Genomic DNA, 14,358 nt, shown 5'->3' on the forward strand with positions numbered 1-14,358 from the left:
TGACCACTACATTTGCCTTGAAATGTAACTTTAAGAGATAGCGGCCTTAGCAAAAGCAAGGCTCCCGGTAGGAAGATTCTGGGATGGAGGGGGCGAGAGCAAGGGCATACTTTGAAACGAATAGGAATTGAGTTCCAAGACAGCTGTGGGAGATCCAAGCAGCCAGATGCAGGCTTGGAGACAAGACAGAGGCACAAGTTTGAGATGCAGCAGTCCATGCAAGACACTCCTACTTAGCAGGTTTATTTAGGTAGGCAATGTCCTTATCCAAGAACTGTGTTGGCAACCTTAAGTCTCGAAAGACTCTGGTATCACGCTCTGAAAGTTGGTTCTGGAACAGCGTCTAGTGTGGCTGAAAAGGCCAATTTGGGAGTGACAATCCCTTCCACACCGGGAGCAAGTGCAGTCTGTCCCTGGTCTGTCTCCCTGGCTATGGGCCTTCCTTCTTTGCCTCTTAGCCTTAGACTGTTGGCCAAGTGTCTCTTCAAACTGGGAAAGGCCATGCTGCACAGCCTGCCTCCAAGTGGGCCGCTCAGAGGCCAGGGTTTTCCACCTGTTGAGGTCCACTCCTAAGGCCTTCGGATCCCTTTTGCAGATGTCCTTGTATCGCAGCTGTGGTCTATCTGTAGAGCACTTTCCTTGCACGAGTTCTCCATAGAGGAGATCCTTTGGGATCCAGCCATCATCCATTCTCACGACATGACCGAGCCAACGCAGGCGTCTCTGTTTCAGCAGTGCATACATGCTAGGGATTCCAGCTCATTCCAGGACTGTGTTGTTTGGAACTTTGTCCTGCCAGGTGATGCCGAGAATGCGTCGGAGGCAGCGCATGTGGAAAGTGTTCGGTTTCCTCTCCTGTTGTGAGCGAAGAGTCCATGACTCGCTGCAGTACAGAAGTGTACTCAGGACGCAAGCTCTGTAGACCAAATCAAGAACAAAGTTTCACAAATCATTAAGGCAGCGATTCCCAACTGATGTCGCGTGGCACATTGGTGTGAAAGGTCCACAGGTGCGCCATGGGAGTTTGTAGCACAGCTGAAAAACTCTTCCGGGTTCTGCAGCTCAGGTTTTAGGGCAACCACCAGTAGTAATGAATTGTCTGCTTGTGGAGGAAGAGGGACTGGCCGTTTGTTAATACAGACAGTTGCCCTAAAACCAAAGCTGCAGAACCTGGATCAGTCTCTCTGATGCTGGAAGTGACTTCAACAGTGGTGGACCTCCCCAACCTTGAGCCCTGGGGCAAAGGTCCAAGATGGCGCCCCCATGGGATGCTGCCGTCCCCATATGCAAATCCGCTCCCCCCCCACTTACTTGGAGTGCATGGTAACTTGTGCGACTCCAGGATACGCCGAGAAGCCTCTGATGTTCCCCGAGGCTTTAAACTTTGCTTCCGGTAAATCAGAAGCACAGTCTCCAACCCCATTGGGAGCCTTGGAGAGGCTTTTGCCGAGTCCTGAAGCTCCGCGCCTGGAGCATTTGCCCCTTCGAGTCTATGGGAGGTCCGCCACTGGACTTCACAAGAGGTGAAGCCCATATAGAAAAGACCATAGAGGACAATATGTTGTGAGAAGTATATTGAAAATCACGGCCCTAGAGTTTTGTGTCCTGGTATAAGACACTTCCTTCCCTGAGCACCATACAAACTACCATTGGGTCCTGCAAAGGGCTTACTACTTCCCCCATAAAACTAAAGGCTTATTGAGTCCTTGATAGGCTGCATTTGACATGATGGGTCACAAGAGTGATGGCTGCAAACACACTGTAAGTGATGGCTGCCAACACACTGTCTATCTATCTTAAATGGCGGTTAGTATTAGACCAGGAGACAGGAGCAGTAGAGAGAGAGAGAGATCAGCCGCTGAAATGTCTAATCTTGGCCTGTTCCAGTTTTTCTGGTGTTTGTGTGTGGGCACATTTTAACACAGAATGTTGAGGCTCTGCTGGTGAGTAATATGCCTGCGTACATTTATTTTTGAAATCTATGAATACTTTTTGCTGACACTCTTAAAGTGTTGTACTGTTGTATTAAAAAGTAGCATTTGTATTGTATTGGCAACCTTCAGTCTCGAAAGACTATGGTATCGCGCTCTGAAAGGTGGTTCTGGCACAGCGTCTAGTGTGGCTGAAAAGGCCAATCCGGGAGTGACAATCCCTTCCACACCGGGAGCAAGTGCAGTCTGTCCCTGGTCTGTCTCCCTGGCTATGGGCCTTCCTTCTTTGCCTCTTAGCCTCAGACTGTTGGCAAAGTGTCTCTTCAAACTGGGAAAGGCCACGCTGCACAGCCTGCCTCCAAGTGGGCCGCTCAGAGGCCAGGGTTTCCCACTTGTTGAGGTCCATCCCTAAGGCCTTCAGATCCCTCTTGCAGATGTCCTTGTATCGCAGCTGTGGTCTACCTGTAGGGCGCTTTCCTTGCACGAGTTCTCCGTAGAGGAGATCCTTTGGGATCCGGCCATCATCCATTCTCACGACATGACCAAGCCAATGCAGGCGTCTCTGTTTCAGCAGTGAATACATGCTAGGGATTCCAGCACGTTCCAGGACTGTGTTGTTTGGAACTTTGTCCTGCCAGGTGATGCTGAGGATGCGTCGGAGGCAGCGCATGTGGAAAGCGCTCAATTTCCTCTCCTGTTGTGAGCGAAGAGTCCATGACTCGCTGCAGTACAGAAGTGTACTCAGGACGCAAGCTCTGTAGACCTGGATCTTGGTATGTTCCGTCAGCTTCTTGTTGGACCAGACTCTCTTTGTGAGTCTGGAAAACGTGGTAGCTGCTTTACCGATGCGCTTGTTTAGCTCGGTATTGAGAGAATGAGTGTCGGAGATCGTTGAGCCAAGGTACACAAAGTCATGGACAATCTCCAGTTCATTTGTTCATTATGCTCTAAAAAGTAGCATAATATCAGCAAAATAGCAAAGTAATTTTTTTAAAATGCGGAGTGTTTGTGTCATTCGGTGCAGGAGGCCAGTGTGTCACCCCTATGATGGACCTCCGCCCACGCAGTGATGGAGGACCTCCTCGCACCTCAGAAGGTGGCACGGACCCTAGCTGCCCAGAGCTGCACTGAGCTGCCCAGTAACAGGGATAGGATCTGGCATAAGTGCCAGATCCTGACCCCACACCCCACTTCCCTGCTGCCCGCCCACAGGCCCGCCTTCCACCCACCCTTCCTCACCCTCAAACACCCCCCTCCCACCCTCCTCATCCCCTGCCCCCCAGACCTCCATGCTGGCCAATCTCGGCTGGCATGGATTCATCATTTGCCCCTACCCACATTGGGCTTCTTCCTCTCATGGTGTTGCAAAAGTGCTTTATGGCACTTTTGTGACACCAGTGAGCCAGTGGGCGCTTTTGGGATTGCACCCTTAGTAACTCATTATCTGCAAAGGATAGAAGAGAAAAAGTGCAACTGTTGGTCATATTTTCAAGATATGGGAGATCCCAGTGATCACACTGGGAGAGCCCAATTATAATGGAACCAGATAAATTTATTTCAGGGGCACATTCGGCCTGTGGGCCTTGACGCCCTTGGGCTACAGCATCTCTTTCCCTTTGAATCTTGAGAGCCGTACCTAGAGGAGTGTTGGGGGCAGGCAGGCAGAAGTGGACACCTGTCCACCTGAGCAGTCAACTCACCCAGCCTCATGAACAACCCAGCCCCACCCCTCATGCTCTAGTTAATCTTCCGTCTTTGTCACATCCTTTCCAGATTTTAGGTTAGTGCTGGGTCTTGGGATCATTGATTGAGAGGAACATGGCATTAACTGCCATGTTAGTTCTTTCACTACACTCCCTCCCTGCTTGCTGAAGTATTAGCGATCCTGCCAAGGGTTTTCTGTCTCCTCTTCTGACAGATTTCTTGGTTGCAATTCATCTGGGCCTGAAGCTTTGTTGGCTTCTAATAGCTCTAATTGCCTAATTAAAGTATCAGCTGCGGTATTATGGAGTCTTTCAAAGACTGTGTTTTTCCCCCCTTTTAAAGGAAAGAAACATGTTTCAGTTTAGTGGGCTCTCTTGTTTGTGCTCCTTTCTGTGTAGTTGGTACAACCTATAGCTACTAAGACTTATTACACTTGAAAGCCTCAAGGAATATATGTGTGTATATTCTAGATGTGTGTGTCGATAGACAGACAGACAAACACTCACCTATAAGTCAACCCCACAGATAAGTTGAGGGCAGGTTTTGAGCCAACAATCATGAAATTTTCTATGACCCTCGGATAAGTCGGGGGTTAAAGTTAGGGGGGTGTCTAACTATAGTTTTGTCTGATTTTACCTAGAACTAGGGCAACTGAGGAGGTGCCTGCCTGAGCTGAGCAACAGCTCAGCTGAGAAAGAAACTGTTCAAACGCTCTGCCTCTGATTGACCCGGAGATAAGGCTAAGTGGTAATTGGAGCTTGATTACTTGGCAAAAATGTCACGTACTATACGTGAGTAGATAGATAGAGTGTGTGTGTGTGTGTGTGTGTGTGTAAAGAGTTCAGCTGAAAAGAGGTACCTGGTGCCTGGGTAGCATGATGTCCTACCCGTTGATGTGCCTGCTCCTTCTCTTCTACTCTCCAATGTTCTAGCTCAGCACTCTCCTCCACTCTGCATTTCTTCTTCCTCTCTGACCCCCCCTTTTCCAATCCAAGAACAGTGGAGGCAGGTAGACTGACAGAGATGGGCAGTGCCCCCCCACCACCAGTCTGCTGCCTGAGGCAGTCACTCCAGTTGGCCTCATGGATGGGCCGGCCCTGTTCCTGCCGTTTCTAGGTTTAGGGTATTCAGGAGCGCAAATGCCTGTCACCACCTTTGCTCCTCCTTTCAAACACCAGGTTTGAAAAGGGGGTGAAGCAAGCAAAAGAGGAAGCATGGAAAAGTGGTGGGCTTTGCCCGCATTCCTTCCTTCTCTTCTGCTCCATTCCCCTCTTTTTTTTTTCAAATCCCGTGAGCATGGGGAGAAGAGGAAGTTAATGGCAGCCGTGTCCTCCAGCAATCTGTAACCAGAGGCAATGGTCTTAGAACCCAGTCCTGAGCTGCCTGGTGTGCAGGGCTGCCACTGTGCCAAAAATGGCTGCCACGGCATCCTCACTGCGCCAGGTGTCTTGCCACAGCTCCTCCCCACTGGGCCTTGTGCCCGCTTAAGGCTGATTAGTTTCCCTTGTTAAACTCACAAGAGCAGCAAGCAAAAGTCAGAGTCAGGTCCCAGTCCAATAAATGCAGATTGCCAACTCACAGTCCAAAGTCAATATGCCGGGTCACAGTCACAGTCCAAGTCCAAAGGCCAGGTAAGCCAGGTCTCCTCTGGATCAGGTAGCGTCTCCCTCTGGGTGAGGGTAGCTCTGTCTCCTTCCAAAGCTGCCTTTTATCCTTAGATGTCTCATGATCCAAATGCAGCTCAGCTGTGAGCTACCTCATTAGCTCCAAATTAGGCTCAGGTGAGCCATCCCTTCAGTCCATGTCCATTCAAAGTCCCATCAAGGTCAAATGAAGCTCAGGTGTCCAACCAGGTCTCCATTGGCCTTGATTGATTGCAGCTGTGGAGACAGCCCTGCCCTTCCCAGAGCTGTCAACCAGCTGTCAAAACAGGGAATCGCTGTCAACACCACATCATCCACCTGATGATCTTCTGATCTTCCATTACACCAGGCAGCTGAAGGTGGCTCCTGGGGGGGGGAGGGAACATTCATCCCCTTCCCCCAGGTAAGGGAAGTAGCCCCACAGTGGGTCTACTTGATTCTGTGCTGGCTATTTAGCCGGCACGGAATCAACATAGCTTGTGTCACGCTGTGAGGCCTGACATGGGGCTCCGGATCTCATGGGGCAGATCTCAGCTGCACCAGTCCCACCCTCTCCCGCCATGCTCCCTCCACCACCACGTCCTCTCTCCCGCCCTCCCCCTGCCCCAGAGCACCTCCTCTCTGCCTCCCCCTGTGCCCCAACTTATCTCTCTGCTGCCAGGAGCTTTGTGCAAAGTGCCTAGCAGCAGATTGCCAGCCTCCAACCGGCACTGTCCCAGCATGGGCTCAGCTCTGGCGCTGGGCCAGTACGAACCCCCACAAACGTGCTTCATGGCCCGTCTGCAACAGTGCGCGCTGGTGGTGAGCTGGTGCACACTACATAGGGTTGGGCCCTATGCAGCAGCAATGCAGCCCCAAGATAAGGGAACAAACATTCCCTTACCTGGAGGAGGCCTTCATGATCGTACACCCACAACAGAATGCAGAGCGCACCCCTTGGTATAGCTGCACTGGTGCTAGAAAGTTGGGTAGGATTGGGCCCTGAGGCCGCCAACTCACCCAGCCTCGTGGACAAGCCAGCCCAATCTAGCGCCATCTGCTTAATGAAGAGGCTGGTCAGTGGGGCTATTTACAAAAATATTTCAGTGGGGCTATTTACAGAAAGTCAGAACACACGTTATTTACTGAATACAGTAAAATACTGGGGAGCTTTGCAAAATGCTCTGCATTCCACGTCCACCGCCTTCCCCGGGAGGCTCCCTTTTGGGCAAAATTTATAATCAGGCAGTTTCTAAAAGTGTACAATTCATCTGAGGACCGGCAGTTCCGCTCCGTCGGTTATCCATATATATAAGCAAGCAGTTTATGCTTAGGGGTTTAAAAAAAAAAAAGCATACTATTTTCTCAAGTTACTTTGCATTTAGTAAATTTGCTAAAATTTGCTTATCTGCAGTTTTGGGCAGAGACAGCTCCTTTGGAGCTGAGCCTTGCATAATTATTGGCGTGACTATCAATGAGATTTAACACACTGGAGTACCAAAGCACCTTTTGATATGCCAAGAGATCTAGTGGGGCTTGGATTGGAAAGCTGGTGGGGCAAGGCTAATTGTATCCTGTTAGCTGTTAGCAAATGCTAAAGGAGGGGTGGGTAGACTTTAGGCTCCTGGGAGCTACTTTCTTGGCCAGAACCTGGGCAAATGCCAGTGTAAAACAGTCATAAGAACACAGGAACATAAGAAGTGTCCCGCTGGATCAGGCCAAAGTCCAGCTTCTAGTCCAGCTTCCTGCATCTCACAGTGGCCCACCAAATGCCCCCCAGAAGACAACAAGAGACCTGCATCCTGGTGCCCTCCCTTGCATCTGGCATTCTGACGTTGCCTACTTCTAAAAACAGGAGGTTGCACGTACCCATTGTGGCTTGTAACCTGTGATGGACTTTTCTTCTAGAAATCTGTCTAGTCCCCTTTTAAAGGCATCTAGGCCAGATGTCATCACCACATCCTGTGGCAAGGAGTTCCACAGGTGAATTACACACTAGGTCAAGAAATATTTTCGTTTGTGTGTTCCAACTCTCCTGACACTCAATTTCAGTGGATGCCCCCTGTTCCTGGAGTTGTGGGGGAGGGAAAAGAATGTCCTTCTATTCACTCTCTCCATCCCCTGCATAATTTGTACGTCACAATCATGATCCCCCTCGTGCGCCATTTTTCTAGGCTGAAGAGCCCCAAATGCTTAGGGAGTCACTTAAGGAGGTGGAGCATAGATTTCAGGAACCGGGGATGACTGCAGGAACTCAGAATCTAAAATATATATATGTAAATAAATAATATGAATAAAACATAAGTAAAGAGGCCCTGGAAAAGGCTGCTTTGCTGGGGTGAATGAGGACAGTTGCTCTCCTCCTGTAAAATATAAGAGAACCATGACTTAAAAAGTGTCTCTTAGCCCAGGTAGCAATGAAATTAACCGCCCAACCCTAATGGTAGTCCTGCACTGTGATTGGGTGGGGCTGGTGCGACCTCCAGCTCAGGGATAGAGGCTGCTGGAGGTCTCCTTGGGGAAAGGGGACATTTGTCCCCTTCCTCTTGTTAAAGCCCCAGCAGCCTCTATGGGGCTACTCAGATCTGCACCAGTGATATTGCTGGCTTAAATTCAAGCTGCCCTCTGTTGGGCCTTCAGGCTAGCTGGAGGGATAGGATGCGACGGTTGAGCCACAGATGCCGTCCTTGCTCCTTCTCAGGCCCGAACTGCCCCCCTCCTTGTCCTCCCCCAGCCCCATTATACCTCCCACCCCGTTCTGCCCTCTCTTGCCCCCCCTCCACCCAATGGAGAGCCTGCCTGCTCCAGCTGGGTGCAAGCCTCTGAGTGGCGGTGGCAGGTTTGCCCAGGCCTCTTCCGCCTGCACCACTGGCTTCCATGCTGCCGCAGCGGGCCATAAGCACGCATTCCCATTCCCCCAGCATTGGATTGGGCCATAAGTTTTGTTTCGTCCACACCTGTTCTATTTTGTCAGGTCTAAATCCCATTCCACAATGTTCAACGGGACTTAGTGGCGTAGCTAGAGGGGGTGCGGTGCGCTAAGGTTGCACTAAGAGCGGCTCCTCCCCCTGGGCTTTCGGGGCAGTCAGAGCAAAACAGAAAAGACCCAGAGAAGAGGCGAACACCTCCATTTTGCCCCCACCACCCAGAATGGCTCCATAGGCGAGGGGGGGCACTTGCATGGTGCATTCAGGCACCTGCAAAACTTAGTGCTTTGCACCCCTGCTAGCTACACCACCGGTTCTGACGACTGTTTACCAGATTTCCTTCTGTCTCAGAGGCATACTTAGCAAGGAGCTCTTACCTGGACACTGGGTAAGGAAGAGAAAATGATCTCAATCAGCCCCTTTAGCTTTCTCAGGAAATACAGGCTGCCGCTCCAAATAAGGCATAATAGACCAGCAGATTTGTTCCTTCCTCCTCATATTTTAATGAATAAATTATCTTCCCGTTTGTTATTTATCTCCCTTAAAAATTTCTACCAAGTAATTCGGCTCATAATTATGCCAATTCATGGGTTTTTAGACGCGGGCCACCTGCTGCATCTAGGATAATACTGTTAATAATAATGGCACAATGCAAATTCCTACAGCAGGGAGAACAGGAGTCGCAGCTTATTCTATCTGGAAAGGGTTGCATTCCTAGCAAGAAAAGGTTCCTGGTACAACTAATGTGCCTTGCAGACTTCAGGGGAGCCATGAGTTGGTTTGGGGGGTTTTTAGTGACACAGAAATTCCAAAAAGTGATTGGTTGACATCATTTGGACGTACAGCACTTGGTTTACACCAAGGGTGCCCAAACCCTGGCCCAGAGGGGCCACTTGCGGCCCTCGGAGACTCCCAATCTGGCCTGCAGGAAGCTCCCAATCTTCAGTGAGTCTCTGGCCCTCTGAAGACTTGCTGGAGCCCATGCTGGCCCAATGCAACTACTCTCAGTGTGAGGGCGACTGCGGGACAAGGGCTCCCTCCACTGCTTGCTGTTTCACGTCTGTGATGCAGCAGCGGCAGCAAAGGAAAGGCCAGCCTTGCTTTGTGCAAGGCCTTTTATAGTCCTTGAGCTATTGCAAGACCTTCATTCATTTATATTAAGTGCCATCTCTAATATATTCATTTATGTAAATTAATGTAAATTATTCAAATTTGAAATGTAAATTAATTCTGTTTTCTCCCCAGCCCCCGACACAATGTCAGAGAGATGATGAGGTCCTCCTGCCAAAATGTTTGGACACCCCTGGTTTACAACATGAGGTCGAGTTACTCTGTTTGCCCCTCCTCCTACAGATATGGGCAGGGGTGTCCATTGCCTATTCCCACCCTGCACAAGGCATGGGACCAGGCATAAGATTGTAGGATCACCTGATTGGTTCATGAGCAAGCCAAAAGTGGGACCAGAGACATGCGGTTTGCGCATGGCCTCTGTCTCTTTGCATTCCGAGACTGGAGGAACTTGTGACAGCTCACCCACCATCCCATAATGAGAGTCTTGGATTAGCTATCGCTATTAGGGGCCAAGTAGGAATTTGTTTGAGTTACACTTGTTTAGCTGTTGGTGTGGAGTTTATACACATACCCTATGTACCACATAAGGTGTGTTGTTTAGCTAGGTTGGTCACAACAGGCAGGTACAGTGCAGGACACGGAGTAGGGATTTGGTGTCTCCCCCTAGGTAAGTAAGGGCGCAATCCTAACCCCTTATGTCAGTGCTTTCCAGCACTGGGTAACTTTAAAGTGCTTTCCAGCACTGACATAAGGACAATGCAGCTCTGAGATAAGGGAACAAACATTCCCTTACTTTGAGGAGGCCTCCATGAGTGCCCCCCCAACTGCAGGATGCAGCACATGTCCCATTGGCACTGCTATGCCAGTGCTGGAAAGCACTGACATAAGGGGTTAGGATTGCGCCCTAAGAGAGTCAGAGAGAGAAACTGGAACCGGAACCAGTCTCAAGAGGCTGTCTGGCTCGGGGGTGCAGGCTAGTGATCATTTGGGCTTGAACTGTGATTGTCTGAAAGACTGTCTGTGTTGCGGTAGGCAGAACAGTCTGGCTTCCTTGATCACCTTTCCAAGTGTTGACTTTGAAAAGTTGGGATCACAGAGAAGCTGGAGTCAGGGTTGGTATTGCCAAGGGGGTGGGGACAGGTTGCCACCTCCTCCAGAGGGTGCCCTAACTTAAAGGGGGAAGTTTGTCTAGCAGTTGGCAATCTATCCATTGTTACAGATAGATAACTACAATTTATTCCAAATCACATGTTCCCATCCCTTTGTGGACAAATCTGTCTCTCTTGTGGGAAGAAAGAAGTGGGTCTGTATTTTTTTTTTTTTTTAATGTTACCCATTAACTGGGTGGAGAATCTAAGAAGCTGCTTTTTATTGATTCAGACCATTGAGCTGGCTGCTTCAATGTTGTGGACACTGACCTTTCAGGGTTTCGGGCAGAATTTCTCTGCCCTGCCTTGGGGGTTTGTTCCTGGTATCAATGGTGTTGCTAGGGGGTGTGGGCCACACCGGGTGATGTGTACAGGGGTGTGACACCACTACTGGCCAAAACCTTTTTAAAATCTTGTTATTTTTGAATAATCCTGCCATGTTATATATCATTCGATGTGTAATTTCATATAGAATGCAGTGAAAAAAACAGGTTGAAATATCTCGTCTATCAAAAGTTATAGCCAAAAAAACAGAGGGATAGGGCAATGGTTGGCAATCTTTAGTCTCGAAAGGCTACGGTATAAGCCTACAGCACCTGGTATTCCCAGGCGGTCTCCCATCCAAGTACTAACCAGACCTGACCCTGCTTAGCTTCCGAGATCAGACAAGATCGGGAGATAGTGTTCAGTATAGGGAGATGGTTGGCAACCTTCAGTCTCGAAAGGCTACGGTATAAGCCTACAGCACCCGGTATTCCCAGGCGGTCTCCCATCCAAGTACTAACCAGGCCTGACCCTGCTTAGCTTCCGAGATCAGACAAGATTAGGCACGTGCAGGGCAATGGTGGATCCCCAAGCCCACTGCCCAGGGCATTGCCCCACCCACTGCATAGGAGGCAGTCCATCATACTGACCCCACTGCCTGGTATACCCCACTACTGAGTGATAGAGATTCATAATATTATGAGTGAATGCCTGTTAAAGGCAATGACTTTGTTCATGGCTCAGCCAACATTCTCTCATTTCCCGAGCTCCCCCTTTTGTTACTCCCCTCTTTTAACCTGAGGCTCTCCTGCTGCAGCAGGCTTCCGTCTTCCTTCAGCTCCAGATTCCTGGCATCGTTCCCATTTATCAACCCCCCCCCCTTTTTTTTTTCCTTGAAGACACTCCACCAGCAATAAACACCAAATACCACGTGTCACACAAATGCCTGTCTCTTAAATGAGACATTTTGCCTTGGCAGATGCACACCTGCTTTAAATTAGGTACCTGTCATCCTTCAGTTATCATCTCGCTCGGAGGATTTCTTGCTAACAGTTTTGTCAAGGCTTTTCTTTTCTCCTTCAGATGCAGACCCAGTCTTAGAAAGCATCTGTCAGGGGCGAGCGGAGAGGGGGTTTGAACCCCGAGCGGTCAGGTTTCAGGGCCCGGGGGAGCTGACTGTCGCTTTGATGGAGTCAAACGCCTGCTCCGTAAGCGGGAGGCAAGACTCAGAAGGTGCTTGAAGTAGGTAATGATGACCAAGGTGGGCAAGAGGTCAAGTTTCAAAGAGATCCAGAGGGATCCAGTCACTCCAGTGAGACAAATTACTCTGGCTGAAGATCAAATTCATTGTCTGAGTTTTTTTTATCAGGTTTGGTAGTACCAGGTTGGTCCTTGCTGTCAGCTGTCTGGGATCATGTCTGGGACCAGTTGATTGAGTGCTAAATGAGCTTGCACCACAGCTTGGATGGTGCCCTTGAACAATAGCCTACAATGCTTATGGCAGGATTGCACCTCTGGCGGTACAGGTGGTGTGCGATGAGGTCCAAGACTGGGAAGGCACAGTGTAGGGAGTTCCTAGGCGACATCATGCTGCAAGACATTCTGGGGGCTACCCAAAAGCCCCATCGCTGGGGCAGCTAAGCTGCCACTTCTGCAGCCCTAGCTTTTCTGGGAGACTTGGAGAGGTTAGAACTGGTGGCAGCTCAGCCTCCCCAGTGTTCGTGCAACCGCTCAAAGACTGAGTGGAGCATGTCTGCAATCACAGGGAGGATTGAGCTGACAGGACGGGGGCAGCCTCCCCTGACTGCATGCCCCTGGAGACCAGCAGCTATACACGCTCATTTGATACACAAGAAGCCAGAGTCCTGAGGTGTCTGAAATCAACATGGGCCAACAATGGTGTCACTAGCAGGGTGCGGGCCACACTGGGTGACATGCAGAGGGGCCAAAGTTTTTAAAATCTTGGTACTTTCAAATAATTCCATCACGTTTTTTTATCATTTGATACGTAATTTCATGCAGAATGCAGTGAAACAAGCCCAGTTGAAATATCTCTATTCTATCAAAAGTTATAGCTAAAAACCCAAGAGGGGGCAGGGCTTCACCACGCCCATCACCCGTGGCATTGCCCCACCCACTGCAAAGGAGGAGGTCTATCATGGGAGTGGCATGCTGGCCTCCCACACTGGGTGATACAAACCCTTGTGACGCCACTGTGGGCCAAACAATCCCATTTTATTCCCAGCCAGGTTGGCACCAAGTTGTGGGGGCCCTCGGGCATTTTGTATATGCACAGACGGGATCTCCCCATGGCTTTCTCCCTCGTCACTCCCCCATGCAACTTCCTGTTCTCCCTTCCATCCCTTCCGGGGTTATCGTTGCTGTCCACGGGGTCATCATTGTCACAGGTGGGAAGTCAGGGAGCTCTGCATGGCTTGCTGGCTTCCTGGCTTGCTCCAGGTGGGCAAGAGAGGAGGATGTGTCTGTACATCTCTAAGAACATAAGAACAGTCCCACTGGATCAGGCCATAGGCCCATCTAGTCCAGCTTCCTGGATCTCACAGCGGCCCACCAAATGCCCAGGGAGCACACCAGACAACAAGAAGACCTCATCCTGGTGCCCTCCCTTGCATCTGACATAGCCCATTTCTAAAATCAGGAGGTTGCACATACACATCATGGCTTGTAACCCGTAATGGATTTTTCCTCCAGAAACTTGTCCAATCCCCTTTTAAAGGCGTCCAGGCCAGATGCTGTCACCACATCCTGTGGCAAGGAGTTCCATAGACCGACCACACACTGAGTAAAGAAATATTTTCTCTTGTGTGTCCTAACTCTCCCAACACTCAATTTTAGTGGATGTCCCCTGGTTCTGGTGTTATGTGAGAGTGTAAAGAGCATCTCTCTATCCACTCTGTCCATCCCCTGCATAATTTTGTATGCCTCAATCATGTCCCCCCTCAGGTGTCTCTTTTCTAGGCTGAAGAGGCCCAAACGCCGTAGCCTTTCCTCGTAAGGAAGGTGCCCCAGCCCAGTAATCATCTTAGTCGCTCTCTTTTGCACCTTTTCCATTTCCACTATGTCTTTTTTGAGATGCGGCGACCAGAACTGGACACAATACTCCAGGTGTGGCCTTACCATAGATTTGTACAACGGCATTATAATACTAGCCGTTTTGTTCTCAATACCCTTCCTAATGATCCCAAGCATAGAATTGGCCTTCTTCACTGCTGCCGCACATTGGGTCGACACTTTCATCGACCTGTCCACCACCACCCCAAGATCTCTCTCCTGATCTGTCACAGACAGCTCAGAACTCATCAGCCTATATCTAGCGGGCAGACTCTCCCCCCTTGCCTCTGGCCAATCAGTTTGTTCCTCAAGAGCCTGGGTCCTAGGAGAGCCCGTTGACTAGAAGGGGGAAGGTCAGCGCAAGGCATGATCCTGCTCTCCTCTCCATGTGTTCAGCCACCCGGGATTTGTAGGGGAAAACAAGGCTAGATTCTTTGTTGGATATATTTAATACAATCCCTTAACGCTGTCCCTGGTTTTTACGTCCAATTTATTAATTGGCAAATCATGGCCCTTCGTTTGATGTCCTAGGCCGCGCTCGAGCTCTGTGCCCTGCGCCGTGACTGTAATTACTTAATGCCAAACACGCAGCTCCCCCCGACGGTTCCGTTAGTCCGCC

The 14,358-nt window shown here is 50.0% G+C and overlaps 1 pseudogene; it reads right to left on the reverse strand.

Annotated features, from left to right (window-relative positions):
* Positions 1–10,987: 10,987 nt before the first annotated feature.
* On the reverse strand, positions 10,988–11,110 carry LOC136634138 (5S ribosomal RNA; annotated as a pseudogene).
* Between the last annotated feature and the right edge of the window lie 3,248 nt (positions 11,111–14,358).

Source organism: Tiliqua scincoides, chromosome 13, assembly GCF_035046505.1.
Source record: "Tiliqua scincoides isolate rTilSci1 chromosome 13, rTilSci1.hap2, whole genome shotgun sequence".
Classification (NCBI taxonomy): Eukaryota; Metazoa; Chordata; class Lepidosauria; order Squamata; family Scincidae; genus Tiliqua; species Tiliqua scincoides.